The following is a 22,681-nucleotide window of genomic DNA, read 5'->3' as shown; positions in this document are numbered from 1 at the left end:
CAAGAGCGAGGGGTTGGCACAGGGTGAGGGCCTCAGTACCTGCTGCCACAACACCCACTGACCGCCATCACCTCCCCGACTCCTGCCATTGCTTGGGCCAGGAGACAGATCCTATGTTTGGTCTTCCTGTCCTCTCACTTTTGGCTAGATGGCCGACGGGAACTCGAACTTCTGCAGCGCAGGTTGACCAATGAAAACTTCTAGGGTTTCCCTGACCATCATTTTCCAACCATTAATGGCAACGCTAAAAAACATGGCCCGAATAATCAATGCTGGAAAGGGGATTCTTTCTCCTGCAAGGACTTCAGGACACACCAAGGGGCATGTTCCATTTTAGAAACGGGCCCTCGGAAGCAGGGACACACACGCTTCCTTTCTATCTTGTTCCCTCTGAAAGGCTCCCCTGAGGTGAATGGATTGTGGGCAAACCCAGAGAGAGTAGAGAGGCAGCAGCTTGCAGAAAGAGCTAAGCCCTGCTGTTAGTGTCCCCTGCAGAATTCACTTCTGGAACTGCTGGTATGGCTACTCCCCTTTCGGCTCGGCCCGGCCCGGCCCGGCCCGGCCCGGCCCTTTATGCATCTGTGTGTGAGCCTGATTCTACCGAGCCCTGCCTGGGAGTTATTTCTTGAATGTACAGGGTGTTCGGCATATGGATGTCTGTATAATAATAATAACTGTGGTATTTGTTAAGTGCTTACCATGTGCCGGGAGCTGTACTAAGTGCTGGGGTGGATACAAGCAAATCGGGATGGACAGAATCCCTGTCTCACAAGGGGCTCACAGTCTTCATCCTCATTTTACAGATGAGGTAACTGAGGCCCCAGAGAAGTGAAGTGACTTGCCCAAGGTTATATAGCAAACAAGTGGTAGAGCCGGGATTAGAACCCAGGTCCTACTGACTCCCAGGCCCCGCCCTCAAGGAGTTTATAATATAGCCGAGGAGGCAGACTTAAAAATGAATTACATGTAGGAGAAGCAATCGAGTGTTTGTACATGAGCACTGTGGGGGTGGGAGGGGAGTCAGTAAAGGTGATGCTGAAGTGCTAAGGTGGGGAGATGAGAGAAACCAGGGAAGGCTTCCTGGAGGAGATGTGGGGCACCTCCAGAGAGAGGACCCGGTCTCCTCTGGCCATCACCTAGAACAATGAGGGCTCGGGGCCTCTAACTGCACCTCTAACTTAGTGTTCTGGCTATGCAGTACCAAGAAAGCTCGTTCAGAGGTGAAGCAAAACAAAAACTGATCTGCAGTAAATATAATTTCCCAAAGGTGCCATTGAGTGGAACAGACACTAGACTTAAATTCAATAATCGTCCAAATTTTGCATTGAACTGAGTTTTTGAGTGGAGTAAATTACCTAACATCTTTTCTGGGCCCCGGGCGGATCTGTCAGAGAAATAATAGCTCACCCTAATGCATGAAGAACCCAGGACTTCAACCCGACCCCTGAGGGTAGGGAGGGGGGCTGTCCTGCTCCAGGAGTGAACTATGCAGGGGACACTAACCCCAGGGCCCAGCCTTCTTCTGCAAGGTGCCCCTCCCAATTGTCCACAGTCCATTCACTTCACTGGCAAATATAATCCTAATCATGGCTGTGTTTGTTAAGCACTTACTATGAGCCAAATGCTGAGGTAGATACAATACAATCAGAGCAGGCACGGTCCCTGCCCCATAAATTAAGGGGGGGAGAACAGAATTACAGTATGTAATTCCCATTTTACAGATGAAACTGAGGCATAAAGAAAATAAGTGATTTGCCCAAGGTCACAGCTCAAGCAAGCAACACATTAGAACCCAGACCGCCAGGCCTGTGCTCTTTCCACTAGGCAATGTTAGTTCTCTTAATAAGAACTATGACGGCAACAACTAGTACTAATAATAATAATGTTGGTATTTGTTAAGCGCTATGTGCCAAGCACTGTTCTAAGCACTGGGCAGATACAAGGTAATCAGGTTGTCCCACGTAGGGCTCACAGTCTTCATCCTATTACTATTCTGCCCTGACAGTTAGTTTCTTTGAGTTCTTTAATTCTGTCTTTCAGAGCCAGGCACCCAATCAATCAAAGAATCAATCAATGGTATTTATCGAGTGCTTACTATGCACAGAGCACTGTACTAAGTGCTCGAAGGAGTACAACAGAGCTGGTAGATACGTACCCCAACCACAAGAAGCTGACAGATGAGAGGGGGAGATAGATGCTAAAATAAATTACAAATGGAAATGCACAGAAATGCTGTGGGGTTAGGGATGGGATGAATGAATTAACGAAAGATTACTTAACACCCACAAGTGCTTCATTTTACCTCAATCCAGTTGAACAGCAGTGACCGGCCCACGCTGGCAGACAGTGACCCAGGCATGAAGTAGACATCCAGAAGGAATGAGATGAAATGAAAGGTATTCACGGTTTGCCCAAACTCTGGTGATGCGGATGAGAAGCGGGTTCAGAGAATGGGGTGCAGAAAAGCATGAGTTTTGGGGGAACAGTTTGATGGAGGCGGCAGGGGGCATTTCGAGGAGTAGTCGAGTAGTCGTAGAAGTAGCAGTGAGGCCTAGTGGTTATTAGAGCATGGACCTGGGAGTCAGAAGGAGCTGGGTTCTAATCCTGGCCCTGCCACTTTTCTGCTGAGTGACCTTGGGCAAGTCATTTAACTTCTCTGTGCCTCTGTCACCTCATTGTAAAATGGGGATTAATATTGTGAGCCCCCTATGGAACAGGAATTGTGTCCAGCCCGATTTACTCATATCCACCCCAGCGCTTAGTACAGTGCCTGGCACTAAATAAGCCCTTAACAAATACCACTACTACTAATGATAAGTGCGGTATTTGTTAAGGACTTATTTGGGCCGAGCACTGGGCTAATAATTGCTGGGGCAGATATAATATAATCAGGTCAGGCACAATCCCTGTCCCCCAAAATGCTTACAGTTCCAAGTAGGCGGGAGAACAGGTATTGAATTCCCATTTGACAGATGAGGAAAGGGAGACCCAGAGAAATTTAGTGACTCACCCAAGGCCACACAGCAGACAAGTGGCAAAACCCCAGTGGCAACAGTCCTCAGAACCCTCTCACTGTGCTGGGCTCTGTTCCCCATCTCCCACCCTCCCCCTTAAGCTCTTTTATTGGAGAAAAAGAGGCTTTGTTCTTTTCGCTTTCAATAGGCCTCTCCATTAGATATCCCAATTTGCATTCAGTCCTACTCCTGCTCTGACCAGGATAAAGCACTGAAAGAAGGAATTCTGTGTTCCAGCTCTGGATCTGTCTCCAAATCCGTGGGAGACCTGAAACAAGTTAAGTTTGTTTTAAAGAATGTGTTGCCTTCTTCGGATGAAAGGTGCTATACTGCAGTCATTTCAGGGAAGTAGCATTTGTCTCATCTGTAAAGCAGATGTAAACCGTATCTGCCTTTCAGGAGTGTTGTGAGAACTAATTGTCTATGAAGAAAATCTAATGCCAATGGTGGTACGACACCAGTGGCGGTTAGGTGTCTGTCTCCAGTCCCCTCTGCCCCCTGAGGTCCAGGGACTGGATTCCCACCCATATATTCTTTCGCTGCACTTAGTACAGTGCTCTGCACACAGTAAGAGCTATAGAAATACTCTTATTATTATTCCTATTACTGCTACTGCTAAACAGGAACCTAAAAGCTAATGGAGAAAAGGGAGGAAAGTGAGACTGTCAGTAGCTTGTAAGTATCCACATACTGTTTTCCTGCACAATAAGTGTAATTGGGTAACAAAGCTCATACACTAAATGCAAAATGCTGGGCGAGGTTCAACGAGGCGCTCAGAAATACGAATCCCCGATCGTCACAATCCTGAAGGGACCTGGTGGAGTCCAAACTCTCTGCTCCCAGCAGGCACCACGCGACTGATGCTGAGGGTTCCCAACTTTTGGAATGGCAGGAACATTGCAGCAGTCCATAACCAAGGACTATTTACTGGTAGGTTGTCCCCTCCAAGTACTATTTAGTTGATATTATATTGGCTACATTTTAAATTGTTTTCTTTTAACTAGTTCTCATTGCATTTCAGTGATATTCTTCTGGAATCTGTGCTATTGTCCCCCACTTAATAAATTGTGGATTCTAATCCCAGCTCTGCCACTCCTCTGCTGTATGACCTTGGCCAAGTCACTTAACTTCTCTAGGCCTCAGTTACCTCATCTGTAAAATGGGGATTGAGACCGTGAGCCCCATGTGGGACAGGGACTGTTCCCAACCCAATTTGCTTGTATCCACTCCAGCGGTTAGTACAATGCCAGGAACGTAGTAAATGCTTACAAAATACCACAATTAATATATATATTAAGCACTTGCTAAGTGCTGCGTGCTGAAGCAGATACCAGAAAATTGGATTAGACATAATCTGTGTCCCACATGGGTCTCAGAATCCTCTGAGTTAGTTGAGTTGCCCAAGGTCACACAGCAAACAAGGGCCAGAACTGAGACAACAACCCCAGTTTCCTGATTTCAAGTCCCATGTAGACAGGAAATGTGTCTACCAACTCTGTTGAACTGTACTCTTCCAAGCACTTAGTACAGTGTTCTGCACCCAGTAAATCCTCAGTAAATACCACTGATTGATATTGATATTAGTTTCACTAGACCATACTGCTTCCCATTTAGACTGTGAATCCCCTGTGGTACAGGGATCACATTTCCATTTGATCTTCTTGAATTGACTACAGTGTATAGTACAATGCTTTGTACATAGTTAATGCTTAACAAATGTTAGTAAAATTAATAAATGTCTTTTCACCTTATACAGTGGAACAGCCACAGAGACACTCCATTAGTGTGTATGTTAAGGACAACGATGACTTTTTGAAAGAAACTATCAATTCAAATGATCATGCAATATCTTACTGGAGAAAGAGCAGAAAGGGTGGTTCTCTCTCTCTCATTACTGTCAGCCCCACCCCATTTTCAAGCCAGTGAGAAGGAGGTTATGAATAAAGGAAATAAAGATTTAGAAAAAAGAATTCTTCAGCACTGAGACAGGATTTTATATTGTCAAAAAAACCACCTGGCTTCATTCATCACTTGTTCGGGGAAGGAAGTCAATGGGGGAGGAAATGTGTCTGACTTGGTTACCTTAATAATAATAATTACGGTATTTGTTAGGTGCTTACTATGTGTCAAGCAGTGTGCTAGGCACAGAGGGGAGATACAGGATAATCAGGTCAGGCACAGTCCCTGTCCCACATGAGGCTCCCGGTCTAAATATCTACCCCAGCGCTTAACAGAATGCTGGGGTAAGTGCTCAACCAATACCACTATTAGTAGATCTCCAATACGTGCCTTCTGAGTGACCTTGGGTGAGTCACTTAGGAGATGCAGAAAAAAGAAACAGATGCAATTTTCAGTTGACTGGGAGAACAAACTTTGTCCCTGCCCCACTGAGTAGAAATAATAATGACCAAAGAAGCAATGATTCTGAATTCCTGGACCCCATTAGATTCCAAAATCTACTGAATTTTTAACTCATTGATTGTTCTTATGTCATTTGATAAGCACTTACTATGTGCCAGGCACTGTACTAAGTGCTAGGGTAGATATAAGTCAATCAGGTTGGACACAGTCTTAATCCCCATTTTACAGCTGAGGTAACTGAGGCACAGGGAAGTGAAGTGACTTGCCCAGGGACATACAGCAGAGAAGTGGCAGAGCGCAGATAAAACCCAGGTCCTACTGACTCCAAGGCCCATGCTCTATCCACTGGGCCACGGTACTTCTCAGCAGAAAGAGCTTACGACTGGGAGTCATGGAACTTGGAAACCTGGGTTCTACTCCCAACTCTGCCAGTTGCCTGCTGTGTTGGCCTGGGCAAGTCCTGTAATGTCTCAGGGCCTCCATTTTCTCATCTGTAAAATGTGGATTCAATAACTGTTTTCCCTTCTCCTTAGACTGTGAGCCCAATGTGGGACTGAATCCGACTGCAGAGTAGCATGTACTCTGGTGCTTAGTAAGCCCTTAACGAATACCACAATTATTAATATAAAGTTGCATGCTCAGGGTGGTAATTTCTGAAAAGTAAGCTTAGTCCTATCAGGGAAATTAGACAAGGTTGCAGACAGCTGCTTCAAGAAATGATGCTTGGCATGTGGGGCTGGATAAAGTTACTAATTTGGGAGTGCAAGCCCATGGAATAATGCTTGTCTTCTGAGAACAATAGTGCATTTGGGATGATTAAGACTGGTAATAAGGATGGCTCCAAAGTAGTATAATCAGTGGCTTGTCTTACTAAAGAAGGGGAAATAAAATGTCATGTTTATAGCCGCCCCTCTTCTCCTGGGCAACTTTAAAGGAGCAGAGCCGTTGAGGTTAATTGTGGCTTTCACTAAGGATACGAATTTTCCCTTACTGGTGGGAGAATCCTGGAATAATCAGGCTCAAAGGGACCTTGAAAGGTCATCCAATCTCTCCCCCATGCCCAAAAGGGCAGTCCCTAAACCATTCTGACCGGAGGGGCATCTATTCTACTTAAAAGATCCCCAGGAGTCAATCCCACCACCTTCTGTGGTAAAATAGGCAATGGTTTGTTTTTTTGCCTTATAATTTACCTAAATTTCTCATGTGGAGATTGGTAAGCTGCATGGCTCAGTGGGAAGAGCAAGGGTCTGAGAGTCAGAAGACCTCGATTCTGCTCCTGGCTCTGCTACCTGCCTGCTGTATGAACTTGGGCAAGCCACTTCACTTCTCTGGGCCTCAGTATCCTCATTTGTAAAATGGTGATCACATACCTGTTCTCCCTCTCCCTTAGGCTGTGAGCCCCTTGTGGGACAGGGACTATGTCTTACCTTTTTATCTTCTATCTCCCAGAGTTTAAAGCACCAGCCGACCTCCTAGTAGCCCCTCGCTCTCAACTTTCTGGCCTCTGCCCCTTGGTTCACACTGTTCCCCCAGCTTGGAACTCCTTCCTGCCTCATATCAGACAGACCACAGCTCTCCCCGGCACCCAAATCCCTCCTCAAATCCCACCTCCTCCTATAAGGCCTTCCCTGATTAATTTCCCAGCCCCCTGAGTCACATCATCCCTTCCACCAACTCTAGCACTTATCTATCCTCTCCTCCACTCATGTCTATGTTGGTACTCAGTTATTTTACCATTCGAGCTCTAAATATTTTTACGTTGGTCTTCTCTGTTAGAGAGGAAGCTCCCTGTAGGTAGGGAATTTGTCATTATGTTTTTCTATACTCCCCAAGTCTCTAGCACAGTGCACCGCACCAAGAGGGCAGTTGACATATGCTAAAATTACTCCTATTACTGCTATTATCACACCAAGACCTCTAATGCAGGCGAGGGGGCTCCTGAAAATAGGATCTCAGGACATCAACGACGAGAGGAAGCCTTGAAAATAAATAGCCCAAGGAGCAAAATGTCCCATCTCTCCATTAACAGAACTTTAATCTGTCCTAGTGCAAAAAGTGAAAGGCAAGGAATAGGAGCAGGAAATTAAATAGACGGCTATTTAGTTAACAGTGAGTGAGTTAAATACCCGGTACTTAAGAACTTTCCTTCTTATCTTTGCTTCTCTGGCTCATAATGAACCTGAAATACTTGTCAGTGTCAGGAGTAGTGTTGTTTTTTTGCCCTGTCCTGATAATTTGGAGATCATCTCTTGGCAAGAAGCACAGAATCCAGATAAGCAGGTACCTTCGGTATAATAATGATAACCAATCAACTGTACTGATTGAGCACTTACTATGTGCCGAACACTGTACTAAGTTGCTATGCAATAATAATATAACCTATGCTGCTGTTCAGCGAGTGTAGTTGATGAGTGAATAGATTATTTGGAGTTTACTTTCAATTTAAAAAGTCTAGAATATAAATCCCTTTTTTCTTATAAAAGGCATTATTCTTATTTTTTCTGATATTTTTGGAACCCAAATTTTATATTAATCAGACACAGACAATTTATTTGGAATCTGAAACATTTGGGATCAGAACTATTTCGGATGCCCCACTTTTTCAGATAACTGAGTTACAGAATGAATACTTGGGTCCCATTTCTGGCCCAGTTTAAGTTCCAACATTTATCTAGAAATATCACACCTTTAACCTCAATTTTTCCCTAGGAAAAATTTCTGGGAAAAAAAAGAAAAAAAAACGACATAAAATCCCCAAACAGGTGCTCTAGCTGTAAGGTTCCTTTCCCCTCTTAACTACGGGATGTGTCTACCAGCTCTGTTATATTGCACTCTCCCAAGTGCTTAATACTGGGTTCTGCACAAAGTAAGTACTCATTAAATACTGCTGATTGAACTGTTGGTAACCACAGGTGTCTGGGCAATGGTCATTCCTAATAGTAATAATAATAGGTTGTATTTGTTGAGTGCTCACTACCTGCCAGGCACCGTTCTAAGCATTGAGGTAGATACAATATAAGCAGATCAGACAATGTCCCTATCCTTCATGGGGCTTCTAGTCTAAGTGGGAGGGAGAACCTTTTCTACCTTCCTAATGACATGAGGCCAGATCATTATTACTAACAGTATTATTACTACTACTACTACTAATAATGATGATAATATTATCAGCATTGCTCTGTGACAAACACTGTACTAAGTGCTGGGGCAGACATAAGAGAATCTGACAGACATACTCCCTGTCCCACAAGGGGTTCACAGTGTAAGTGGAAAGGAGAGCAGGTATTCCCGTGAAGAACAGTCTCCTCTTGGGCACAGAGTGCACTCAAACCCTTGGATACTTGTCACCCTGTGTCTTTGTCACTGGGAAGGGCAACTCTGTAAGGTTGTCGTACTGTGGGCAAGGAATGTGTCTACAACTCTGCTGTAGTGTAGTCTCCCAGGTGCTCAGTACAGTGGTCTGCATACGGAGTGCTCAATAAATGTCAATGGTGGATTGATAATACTGGCATCACCTTCCTGTGTATGTAATTGTCCCGTATGGTCAGGGATGCTGATGCTGACCATGAGGAAATTTCTACTCGTGGCATATGTAGATGAAAAGACTAGGACAACTGGAAATCCTTCCTCTTGTGGTACCGGCCATTGCTTTAAAATCTGTCACTGGACTTGAGGTTCTCCCGACCCCTTTATTCAAGGAGAGCTGCACCTCTTCCTGATTTTTGCACTCCCAACAGTAGTCCCTAATGCTGCAGTCTTCTCCTTCAGTCGCTGCTTTCTGGCCTTGTTTGAGCCCAGGCTTCACTGCGTCTTTAAAGAGAGAGTTCCAACCACCCTGCTGGTGTGGGCCCCATTTCACACATCCACCCTTTGCTCATGCCTTGCTAGTGAAACTGTGTTGCTATGAGCAAGTCTCAGTGTGGGTGTGAGCAGATATCGAAAGCCCATGGAGAATGGAGGGCCTCTTTCTGGTGAGCAGATATCTATGGAAGTTTAATGTCACTCAAGAAATACTGAAAAGAATATAAAAACGTTTGGCTGCCAAGATTTATCTCTGTGATTTAGGTCTTTTCTAGCTTTGCCTGGTTTGCATTTATGGTTTCTGTGCCTCACACTTTTCATGTCAGGAACTGACATTTATGAGCCATCTCATTTGCTTTTTAAGACCATTTCTACCCAAGGAGATGCTCTAGGCTCCACTGCAGGTCAGCAGATTATGCCAACCAGGTATCTCTATTTGGTTGATCTTGCCCTGAGATTAATCAATCAATCACAGGTAGTGATTGAGCACCTACTGTGTGCAGAGCTTGGGAGAGAACAATAGAGTTTTTAGAAAGGATCCCTGCCTTCAAGAGTTTATTATCTACACTATCAATCAATAAATCAAAGGTATTCATTGAGTGGTCTGCTTTATGCAGAGTACTATGCTAAAGGCTTCGGAGCCTACAAGAGAAGTAAAATCTTAATTCAATGGTATATTTGAGGAGGGCAGGGACCAAGCCCCTTACTTTATCCAAGATCAGTTCTCAGGTGAAGGAAGTCTCTCAGGCTCCTGGGCTCCAGACCCAGCCACCAGTTACGCAACTTCTCAGCCACCCCATTGGACTGTTTTTGCAGGCTCCAGCAGGGCAATGGAAGTCCCATCCTGGCAGGGACCGTATCTGCTAATTCTGTTGTATCGTACTCTCTCAAGTGCTTAGTTCAGTGCTCTGCACATAGTAAGCACTCAGTAAATACCACTGATTAACTGCTTGGGCTTCCATCCTGTTCTCCCCCGTACTTAGAATGTGAACTCTGGTTGCGACAGGGACTGTGACCCATCGGAAAATCTTGTCTCTATCCCAGGGCTTAGTACTGCCATCTAGAAAGTACCAAACAAATGCCACAGTAAATAGTATTGGGTTGATCCAGCATAAGGCTGGGAGGTTGAGTCAGGAACAGATGACTGCAGGGATCACTTTTTTAAAAAAATTGTTCCATGCATATCTCCCCACTCCTCAAAATCCTCCAGTGGTTGCCCATCCATCTTCCCATCAAGGAGAAATTGCTCACCATTGACTTTAAGGCATTCAGTCAGCTTCCTCCCTCCCACTTAACCTCGCTCTTCTTCCATTACCACCCAGCCAGCACACTCACCTCCTCTAACAACAACCTACCTACTGTACTTCAATCTCATTATTTTTTTGATGGCACTTGTTAAGCGCTTGCTAAATGCCAAGCACTGGATCTCACTTCTCTCCCACCTGAAACTCCCTCCCCCTTCAAAGCCACCAGACTACCGCTCTTCCTACCTTCACAGTCCTACTAAAATCACATCTCCTCCAGAAAGCCTTTCCTGACTAATCTCTTTCCTCCCACCCTGCGATCCCTCCCTTCTGACTAGTGCCCTTGTCCCTGAGGTGATTGGATACTAACCACCCCACTTCACCCCCAGAGTTCTTACGCTTTACTGTTCCTACTGTCTGTAATTTATTTTGGTGTTCATCGCCCCATTAGACTGTTAGCTCCCTGTGGGCAAGGATCATATTAACCAGCTGTATTGTACTGTCTTCTCCCAAGGACTCAGTAGAGTGCTCAGCACATAGTAAACACTCAATAAATACCACTGATTGCCTGACTGATTGGAACCCCAGAGTTCTGGCTCTGAGGTGACAGGGGTGGGGGGGATCCAGGCTATTGTATCATCCTGGGGTTGGAGCCAGCTCTCGGCTCAATAAACCGTTTCTGTTTGGCACTGCACCTGACTGGAAGCTGCTTTTTCCATTTTGGACCCACCAAAAACAAATAAACCCCAGAGCCCTCCCTTACTGAACAGCTGGGAAGTGTCCTGAGTTTGGCTGGGCCGGCTTCCAGTTCCACGACAGCCAGGCTTGGGCCAGAGACCTTTCTGGTCATAAAAACAGACTCGAAGTTTAACTCCGACTTAACTTGTGCAGGATCAAAGCTGTAATCCATTGGAAACTGGCTTTCCCAGCGAAAGGAGAGCAAAGAGGAGAACTTAGGCAAGGTGATCTGGCAAGGTGAATGTTCCATGGAGCTGGGAGGGACACGGGGAAGGGAGAGTGGTGGTCGGGCTCAAAGAGGGGCAGATCTAGGGGGTTGAAGAGGGACCAGGAGTAGCCTGCACATCTAGGGATGGACTGTGCTGCTTTAAATCACAAAATATTCCTGGTTTATTGATGAGCTGCCTAAACAATAATACTAGTAATAACAGTTGTAGTATTTGTTAAGCACTGATTCTGTGTCAAGCACTATTCTAAGCACTGGGGTGTAGGGAAGCAGGGTGACCTGGGAGTCAGTGGGTTTGGTTTCTAAACCTGACTCCTCCCTGCACCTGCTGTGTGATCTTGGGCAAGCTATTTGACTTTTCCGTGGCTCAGTTCCCTCATCTGCAAAATGGGGATTCAATATCTGTTCTACCTCCTGCTTAGACTGTGAGCCCCACGTGGGATCTGGTTATCTTGTACCTACCCCAGCGCTTAATACATCATAAGCACTTAACAAAAAAACACAATTATTATTATTACAGTCCCTGTTTCCCATCGGAATCCCAGGCTAAAGGGAGGGGAGAACAGGCAATTAATCCCCATTTTTTCAGTTGAGGAAACTGAGGCACAGAACAGATCAGCGACTTGGTCAAGGTCATACAGCAGGCAAGTGGCAGAGCTGGGATTAGAACCTAGGTCTCCCCTTAAAAGCAACTACCTTGGGATGCTGAAAATCAAAGAAAAATCCATCTAAATATATCAATCAATCATCTCCACCTCTTTAAACTGAGAAGAGGGGTTTTTAAGGTTAAAGGTGTACAGAAACCCTGAGCAGTCCAACTTGCTTGTCTCTTCCAACCATCTGTTTGCCAATTTATTTTGCATTTTCAGCCAAAATCCTTCAAGCAGGATGTTCTAATGTGCAGTCTCAACTCCTGGTGGCAGATAAGAGATTCTACTGCCGTCAAGCTCTCTGGCATTGAACCACAGTGAGAAAATATATATCCTGACTCAAAGCTTTGGTGCCTCAGACGGGTCGAGGAGGTAATGAGATGATTTATTTCTAGTCCAAGAAAACCCAAACTCTGGACGCTGCTTCCTGTGACTTCCTGGTTTTCCTCAGTAATTAGATGACAGAGTGGACATGTAATAAAGTTATCTCTTTGCCTGCAGAAGTTACCACAGTCTCATGCTGCTGTGGCTGCCTCTACTACTACTACTAATAATAATGTTGGCATTTGTTAAGTGTTTACTATGTGCCGAGCACCGTTCTAAGCACTAGGGTAGATACAGGGTAATCAGGTTTTCCCACATGAGGCTCACAGTCTTAATCCCCATTTTACAGATGAGGTCACTGAGGCACCGAGAAGTTAAGTGACTTGCCCAAAGTCACACAGCTGACATGTGGCGGAGCCGGGATTAGAACCCATGACTTCTGCCTCCTAAGCCCGTGCTCTTTCCACTGAGCCACACTGCTTCTCTACTACTACTGAGACTCACACTAACAATAATAATTTTTTTTTTTAATTGTGGTATTTGTTAATGCGCATCATTGACTGGTGAGATGAATTTCAGCACTGGGGACTGAAGAATGGATTTTGGGGTGAAAGTCATTTTATGTCTTCTGCAAATTACTTGTAGTGACTTTGTTTCATAACCAAAAATCTCATTAGAGTAGCAGTAGAGCAACGCCTGGATGGGAGCTTCATTCCCCACAATATCCTTTGGGTAATTAAAGGGCCAGCACACCTCCGGAGGGAAGATCGATGCACCTGTGAATTCGACCCTAGAACGGTGGGACTAGAAAACCAGTCCATGGGATTCCCATTTGGACAACGGCGCCGCCTTCCGAACCTCTATTCCCCACTGTTAGCCTTCCTGACCTACTCATGGAACGGCAGCAAATGGCTCGAAATGAATCGGTTAAGTTGCAGAAACACGAGCAAAGGGGAAGACAGAATGAAAGGTTTTATGGCCACATGCTCGGCCGCCACACCTGGTATTAGGGAGATGCCCGATTTCATCTCCTTTCTCCTGCCTGTCAGCTAAATCACGGACTGAGAGGCAAAATGTAGTGCTCGGAAATTTCTCAGGCAATTTGGATTCTCCCCCGAGGACTTCGAGCCCATAAAGCAAGGCACTAATTATCAGACTTTAACAGTAACGTTTTCCATCTCTACCCTGGAATCCCTGGGCCCCGTTTATTAAGAGGCAACGTGGCTGAGGGGAAAGAGCCTGGGGCTTGGAATCAAGAGACCTGGGTTCAAGTCCTAGCTTGCCACGTGTCTGCTGAGTGACCTTGAGCAAGTCTCTTAAACTTTCTGTGCCTTAGTTTCCTCATCTGTAAAAAAGAGGTAAAATCTTTTTTCGCCCTTGTTCTTAGATGGGGAGCCCGTTGGGATGGGGACTATCTGATCTGATTGGGGATTGTCTGATCTGATTGGGGATTGTCTGATCTGATTAGTCCTTATCTACCCCAGTACTTGGCACATAGTAAGCACCTAATATATACCATAGTTATTACTGCATTTGAGGGGAGCTGCCTGTACAGCAAATGGAAAGAGTCAGAGTTCCTAACTGAGCAACTCAAGGGACCAACAATTCAGACGCCCGAACGTTCTACTGGAAAGACTACATCAACATTTAATTTTCTCCACTGTCGCCTCAGCATTACACACCACAGAAACAGACATCCTTAAGGTTTGATGATTCCAAGCAAAAATGAGTAAACTTGTGCCAAAGTTAACAACAAACCAAGCTGAAGAGAAAACCTTACCTTTGAAATGCTGAACATCTCTAGTGGGCAAAACAAAATGTCTCATTCATTATTCAATAGGGGCTTCCTATCAGTTGGAAGCAGCATGGCCTAGTGGAAAGAGCAAAGGCCTGGAGTCAGGAAACCTGGGTTCTAATTCCGGCTCTGTCGCTTGCCTGATGTGTGACCTTGGATAAGTCACTCACTCAACTAACCTGTGCCTCAATGCCCTCATCTGTAAAATGGAGATTAGATCCTACTCCCCCCTTACTTAGACTGTGAGCCCCTTGTTGGACAGGGACTAAGTCCAATCTGATTATCTTGTATCCACCCCAGTGCTTAGAACAGTTCTTGGCACATTGTAAGCACTTAATAATAGTAATAATTAATAATAATAACCCACCAAGTTACAGACCTTGCGGCCTGAACATGAATAGGCTTCAGGTAATCGTATTCTCTGCAACAGGGGAGAGGGAGTTTTTTGGATAAAACTGCTCAGGGGTCATCTTGCCTTCAAAAGCAGAAAAAGGCACTGAGAATTAAAAGCCAAAAAGCAAATTGCTTGAAAGTAAGAGTACAGATTGGAAGGAGGAGGGAAGTGAAACTAATGTCTTCATTTGGTATCATAAAGAGCAAAAGGAAAGCCTGTTTATACACTAGTTAAATGCCACCCAGAGAAGCCAGTTAATCCCATTAAGTGCATTAGCACACAGTACTGGTTTATGAAAGTAGTACTCTCACCATCTCCCCATTCCCTTCCCTTCAAAGAGCTGCCTTCCTTTCCAGGCACAGGAAGCAAGTCAGGCTTACGGCTCTAGTAAACTGTAGCTTCCTTTTTCCAGGCAGGATTTTGGTCTAACTCTTACTCTTTTGCAAACAGTGGATATAATGAGGTATTGTCCTAAGAAGTCAGCTCTCAAATGGCATCCTTCTTTTTCCCAGATGATACCTTTGCCCTATTACTTTGGCCTACAACGATATTACACGTAACCACTCTTCAATCCCAGGACGAGAATTTTTGCCTGTCAAAGGCCTTGTTCAACTCCTTCAGGCTCTCAAAACAGGTGACTTAGAGAGCATTTCATACCCCCACTTGAAGTGGAAAAGCTTGAAAATACAACCTTTGATATTACAAATCTCTCAGCTCATCTGGCTACAGTTCCCAAGTGAAGGTTCCTCCCTCCGCATGCCCCTCTACCCAGTCTAGGGCAAGGCAGCACTCCTGTGGAGTAAGAGAAGGTGGGGACAGTGGAGAGGACTCTTTAAAGATGCCATGACATTGGGAGTCAGTGTGGTCCAGTGGAAGGAGCTCCGGACTGCGAGTCAAAAGACCTGGGTTTTAGTCCCGCCTCTGCCCCCTTCCTGCTGGATGAACTTGGGCAAGCTTCTTCACTTCTCTGTGCCTCAGTTTCCTTACTTGTAAAATGAGGATAAAATACCTCTTCTCCATCCCTCTTAGACTCCTACCACCAATGGCGTAGGGACTATATCTGATCAGCTTAGCCTGTATCGACCCTGAGGCTTAGCACATAGCAAGGGCTTAATAAATACCAGTGTGTAATAATCATTACAGCTTAAACTGACTGAGGTAAAATCCTTTTGACAGTCTTCTGCCCTCTCCCCAACTTAAGAACTTGCTGTGGACCTCAAGGCAGCCCTTTTTTTCCCTCCCTCTCATTTATTTTAGTGGCTGTTGCCCCCACTAGATTATAAAATCCTCGAGGTCAGGGATTGTATCTAACTCTTGAACTCGCCCAAATGCTTAGCGAGGTGCTCTGCACACAATAATCACTTAATGACAGCACTGATGGATGGATGGATGGATGGATGGGCTGATTGATTGCCCCATTCCAGAACTTTCTGGAAAGATGCTACGTTCTTCAAGGAATCGATATACCCCAGCAACAGGGTGTCCTGGGAAGCCTGCCCTATTTTCCGGCAAGGGGCAGCAACCAAGCAGAGTGGCCTAGTGGAGAGACCACAGGTCTGGGAGTCAAAGGGACCCTCTAATCACGGCTCCACCGCTTGTCTGCTGTGTGACCTTGGGCAAGTCACTTCACTCTTCTGGGACTCAGTTCCGTCATCTGGAAAATGATGAGCCCCATGTGGGACATGGACTGTATTCAACCTGATTAGCTTGTATCTAATCCAGCACTTAGAACAGGGCCTGATAAATAGTAAGCGTTTAACAAGTACCATAAAAAAACCAGCCCTGCCAATCTGGGGATTGTGTGCTAAATGAACCATTTCTCCACATCATGTTGGATGCCATTTGGGTGGCAAACCAGTATTTGCTAGGCCTGAGGCAATCGCTGTCCTGGCACATTTCACTGAGATCAAGTCAGCCGATGGAAGGTCAACAAGGTCCTGGGTGGCTCCATTTAGCTGAGGAAAGAGAAAAGAGCCAAGAAAGAGGAAGAGTGGGGTCAGTAGGAAGAAGGGGAGAGAAGGGGGAAGCAGAGTAGCTAGTGGAAAGAGCCCAGGACTGGAAGTCAGCAGACCTGGATTTAAGCCTGCCTCTGCCCCTTCCCTGCTGTGGGACCTTGAGCAAGTCACTTCACTTTGTTAGGCCTCAGTTTCCTCTTCTGGAAAATGGGGAGAAAATCCCTGCTTGCCCTCCTCTTTAGACTGCGAGCCCCCTGTGAGAAAAACTGTCAGCGTTGATCATCCTGAATCTAGCCCATAGTAAGCACTTAACAAACACCACGATTATTAATGATGAGTCAACATCACAGAGTTGGGGCATTGGCCTAATGAAAGCAGAGAACAGAAATACTAATGGGTAGAAGCTGGCATCACCCAGATGGGCCAGGACAGGAAAACTGCTTCGTGTGGTCCCTTAGCCTGCCTGTGATTAGTTGCAGGACCACCCCAGTATTTAGTACATAACAGCGCACAATTGCCCTGATTTGGTCCTGTGGAGAAGCCTGCTGAGCAGAAGTGTTTAAGAAAAAGCTCCAGCTGAGTGTTCACAATGCCCTGCTAATCTGAAATTCCTGCTCAAGCAAACTCCCACACTGCACACACACACACACACACACACACACAGAGGCATTTCCTGTTTTCCTAGGACTTCGTCATCTCTAGCAGGAATGGTTAACGAAGGGGCAGGGGGAGGCCAGTGCCATCTCTCTAGCTCACTTCAACCCTATCCCGGCGCTAACTTGACATCCTGTCACCTCACCATGGTTTCCAGTAACACTGATCTGGCTCAGCTAAAGCAGCACTCAGAAACTAGTGAGCCAGAGAACAGGTGTGAATAATCATCACTGCCTTCATCATCATCATCACGACCACCACCACCGTCAGTGTATTCTATTATAGAGATGCAGCATGACTCGGAAAAAACATGGTCTTGGGAGTCAGAGGTCATGTGTTCTAATCTCTGCTCCGGCTCTCGTGTGCTGTGTGACCTTGGGCAAGCCACTTCACTTCTCTGGGCCTCAGTTACCTCATCTATAAAATGGCGATTAGGACTGTGAGCCCCACGTGGGACAACCTACTTACCTTGTACCTACCCCAGTGCTTAGAACAGTGCTTGGCACATAGTAAGCACTTAACAAATACCAATACTATTATTATTATTTTACTAGGACCGAGGGTGGCTCGGCATTAACCATCCCCACGACTGCCCGCATCGGCCAAGGGCACACACCGTCCCCCTCTTACCGTTGCTATGTGAGCAGCGCCGGAGAAGGGGCCTGAGAAGGGGCCGGCCGACTTGTCATGGACAGGAGGTGCAAGTGTGTCAAAGATTCTCTCTCGAAGACACTTCCAACACCCGGATGCAATCTCAATGTCGATGGAGCCATTTTCTGACCAAATGACAACACCACATAACTGCTACTACTATTCTACTACTACTATTACTGCGAATTCTATTACTATTACCACCAGTATTACTGCTAATGCTACAGGCAGACTCCCCCTCTAGACTGTAAGTTCGTTGTGGGCAGGGAATGTGTCTGTTATATTGTCATATTACCACCAGTATTACTGCTATTGCTACTGCAAGACTCCCCCTCTAGACTGTAAGTTCGCTGTGGGCAGGGAATCTGTTCTATTGCTATATTACCACCAGTATTACTGCTATTGCTACTGCCAGACTCCCCCTCTAGACCATAAGTTCTTTGTGGGCAGGGAATGTGTCTGTTCTATTGTTATAGGGTACTCTCCCAAGCACTCAGTACAGTGCTCTGCACACTGTAAGCATGCAATAAATACGACTGACTGACTGACTGACTATTATTGCTAGGACTATTACATCATTCGAATTACTGCTGTTGCTGCTGCTGCTATTGCTATCACTATTACTTCTATTACTGTTATTACTACTACTATTATTATTACTATGACTATTAACTATTATCACTGTTATCATTAGGACTATTACTTCTACAACTGTTATTATTATGACTATTACTGCTAATCCTACTATTACTGTCATTACAACTACTTCAAGGGGACCTTACGATAAAGAGGTCTTCTCTACCGCAGGGCCCTCTTAAAGTCTGTTCCCTTTTTCTCCAAATGTGGTGACTTTTAATCATCTAGCTACAGCCCAGTCTCTTTCACTGCAGTTGGGTTTTCTGAACACTAGCCCTGTTGTATTCAAATGGAGAAGCCACCCTAGCACTAGTTTAAAAGTTAAAGAGCCTCACCTACTTTTTGGTCCAGCCCCTTGTCTCCAGGAAATGTCCTAGGTCCCAGAGAAACTGCTGAGAAAAGCAAGTGCCCTTCTGAGACAACTAGTGAGTAACCCCGTTGACCGAGGGCACTACAGTGGAGGATGAAAAGAATAAATGTCTTTCACCATTGCCGGAGGCCATCAATTAATCAAGCAATAGAACGCATAAAGAGTTTACCCTATGCAGAGCACCGTACTAAACGTTCGACTGAGTATGACGGCAGCACTTTACCTTGCGCCATGGGTCTCTCCGGCTCTGGTGTCTAGCAAAAGAAATGAAATGGAGAAACAAACCCCTTCAAACAGAAAGTTTCCCAGGGGAGAAACTGCTCAAAACACAGAATGGGACACAAAAATAGTGTCTCCCCTGGGAACCGGTGAAGTGTCTTGCTCCTGGCTACTGGTGGGATCCCAGAGGGCCCTGCTTCTGACTAGCAACACTAATTCCAAGCTCGTTCATGTCCACGGCGCTTCTCCCTCAGATGATTTCCAGCCTGTCTCCTGAGGGAAAAGCCATTAATCAGCTCCCTCTGACATCATCCGCCCAAGCCAGCCGAATGCTCTGATAAAAGGCCGGCCAGATCTCACCTCAGAGCTCGGTGGTTTCTTATGCAAGATTGTGCCTGTTTCCCAAGCTCTGTCGGGGGAAGAAGTCTCGTCAGGCCGGCTCACAGAAGTCCCGTCTCCGACTCGGAAAACCAAAGCCACCCTGTGAGAGTCAAAATTCTAGGCAGCGTGTTCTTGGCTCTGGCCAGGGAAGACAGAATTTCTGATAAGGTAGAGGTGAAGGGAGAAACTTTCTCTTTAGAAGAAACAGAAAAGGAAACAGGAGGGGGGTGGTAGAGGCATGAAGGCTGATGAAGAGGATGGTGTGACGCTGCAATGGTTGAAAGAACCAATAAAAACCACTTTGTTTTCCCCGGTTAATTAATATTCCTTGCAGCCTGAGTACAGCAAAGAAAGGTCAGATTCCCTCACTACTCCTAACTGAGTTTGTTTGGCTATTTATAGTCATGCTGTTTGCAAGAGCACACAAATTACTATTGTAAATCGACTTGTAAATTTCAAGAGAAAGTTAAAGAAGGCAATTAGCTGAAATGCTTGTCCAACACATCTTATATCTTTAATTTTGGGCAGGAGAGTGATAGAACATCTTTTTTCCCCCCAAGGGATGAGTGTACATTTACAGAAAAAGAGCCCATTCCTAAAATAAAGCTTCCTTTAAATAAACTGTTTTGTGGCGATTCCCAATCACCTTGTCCAACACTCCTTTCCCAAAGGGCAGTGGTCTGCCCATTGGCCAAGGTCCTGAGACTGACCTGCGGGAAAGTCCTGCGTGACTTTCCCAAAGCCTTCCTTGGGTCCTCCACTTCCCGTTGAGAGGAGGGTTGCAAAACTCGCTCGTCTGCTGGGCCGGTTCCCTTCTCGACGCTTTTACTTCTGCTTCCCAGGCTGATTTCGATCAACCCTGGCAGAGAATTCACAGCCAAGTGGAGCTTGGCCCCACGGTCAGGCCTTTTATGACTCCGGTCTTGCATAACAGTAATAATAATTGCGGTCTCTGTTAAGCACTTACTATGTGCCAGGTACTGTATTAAGTGCTGGGATAGATACAAGATGATCAGATCTCACATAGGGCTCACAGTCTAAGTAGGAGGGAGGACAGGCATTGAGTCCCCATTTTGCAGATGACAGAACTGAGGCTCACAGAAGTTAACTCGATTTGCTTGTCTTCACCCCAGCGCTTAGTGAAGTACATAGAACCTAGTAAGCACTTAACAAATACCAGTATTATCATTATTATTGACTTGCCCAAGGTCACACAGCAGACAGGTGACTGGACCGAATTAGAACCCAGATCCTCTGACCCCTGCTCTTTCCACTAGGCCACACTGCTTCTTGCATAATGGTGTACAAATGCTATGCCGAGGGGGCTTCCCTGAAAATAATCTGCCCCATTGCTCAGGTGACGCAGACCTTTATTTCCATCTTTTGTTGACAAAATCCCAACAGAGGGCATTCTTACTCATCCCAAACTGCACCCGTTTCCTGTGTATTCTTGAGCAGAAGGTACCATGAGCGGGCTGGGTGGCCGTCCTACCAGGTACACAGTTCCCTCCTCTGCAAATAGACTGCCCGTCTTGTCAGGACAGTCGGTTTCCCTCATGACTCCAGAGCTAAAATCCCTGCTCTCCCTTTGACTGGGAGCCCCCATGTGGGCCAGGCACTTACCTAACCTGATTATCTTGCATCTGACCCAGTGCTTAGCACCCTGTTTGGCACATAATAAGCACTTAAGAAATACCACAATTACAACTTCAAAGTTGGTCCCCATGGGTCTGATTGCGTGTGAGAGGATTAATCTGGTCAGACAAGGGCTCACCCTACTAGATCATGCTGACTTGCAATCCAGAGCATTTATTGCAGAATATTAAGATTTATCTCAACAATGTTTGCCATGTATAGGCATGATCTGGATAAACACTGATGTCCCTCCTACACGGCCACACCACAGAGTGACTTTTGCTCTCCGCGCTAAACGTAGTTTTACAAGCTAGGTCTTATTGACGAAGCACACTTTGAAGGTCAAAGTTATCAATCGGTACCGAGAGGAATCGCAGATATTGAAAGAAAGGCTCAGAAAATAAACCCTACACTTTCATTAGTGTACTTTGATAGAATGCATTGGTCTCCCCAACCCTGTACACTCCTCATTCTCTTCTTAATGCTCCAACTTGCTCCTTCTTTGTCTCCTTTACTGGCTCTTCTCCCACCTCTCAATCCCTAATGAAGGGTGTTAGACTGTAAGCTTCTAGGGGGCAGTGTCTTTTCTGTTGTTCTCTCCTAAGTGCTTAGTACAGTTCTCGGTATACAATAGGTGCACAATGAATACCGTTGACTGGTTGATTGTTGTATACCTACGGTGTGCCAAGCACTCTTTAGTCATTGCTGCTATTAATGCGTGTTTTCATTACATGATTGGGACATAACACAAAGAAGGTACAGTCAGTTCCTTCGGGTCGGGGCTGCACTTTCACAGAATTTAATGTTAAGGAGAAATCCCATTTTAGTTCTGGCATAAATTGAGAGGCAGTCTTCTCTTCCTCCTTTCCCTTCTCTTTCCCTGGAACTCTGACTCTGGAGAGCTCCACCCCATCCTCAGCCCAGTGTCCCCAATCCTGACCCTACCCCCTCCCAGTGTCCCACTCCAGAGGCTTCAGCTCATTTTTTCATGGGTCTGGGGTTAGAGTTTGGGCCCTAGCTCAGAAACGGATTCCCAAATGCCCAGCGAGTGATGGAGAGGATTGAATCCCACCAAGCCTCCCCGGGCGTTCGGGCTCAGACTCCCAGATTCTCCCGCTTGCTGTTTCCGGTTCCCGGGGCCCCCCGCGGCAGTCGCAGCAGCTGTGAGCCTCTCAGGCAGGATGTGACCTTGCCTTTCTCCTCACCACTTTGTGAGGCAGTGCTCCTGGTTTCTCGCCAACAGATACCCGTTGCCAAGAGCCTGCCTTTCCACAGAGCTCCCTTTTCCCAAAAGCCACAATAATCACTGCTGCTTAAGCTAGTGTCGGCTGAAGCTCCTGCGGGATCAATTTTGACCAATCCGTCTGTCTGACGTGCCCAACCACACCTTCCAGGGAGGACCGCCACAAAAGGCATTTTAGACATCACCTCCTGACTGTGAAAGATGAAATAAATATGTCTGCTGACAAAGACCGTGACTGAGAGTTACCCGACTCCACGCGCTGAGGATTCTGCTCCTCTAGCCACAATGCTCTAATGATTTTGTGTATTTGTCTGTGCAGTGATTCGATGTTTCAACATTCCTGAGATGCCTGTCTCCAGGTCTTTCTTCCCACTTAATGCTCTTAGACAG

The sequence above is a fragment of the Ornithorhynchus anatinus genome, chromosome 18 (assembly GCF_004115215.2).
Source record: "Ornithorhynchus anatinus isolate Pmale09 chromosome 18, mOrnAna1.pri.v4, whole genome shotgun sequence".
Taxonomy (NCBI): Eukaryota; Metazoa; Chordata; class Mammalia; order Monotremata; family Ornithorhynchidae; genus Ornithorhynchus; species Ornithorhynchus anatinus.
This window is presented reverse-complemented; position numbering follows the sequence as displayed.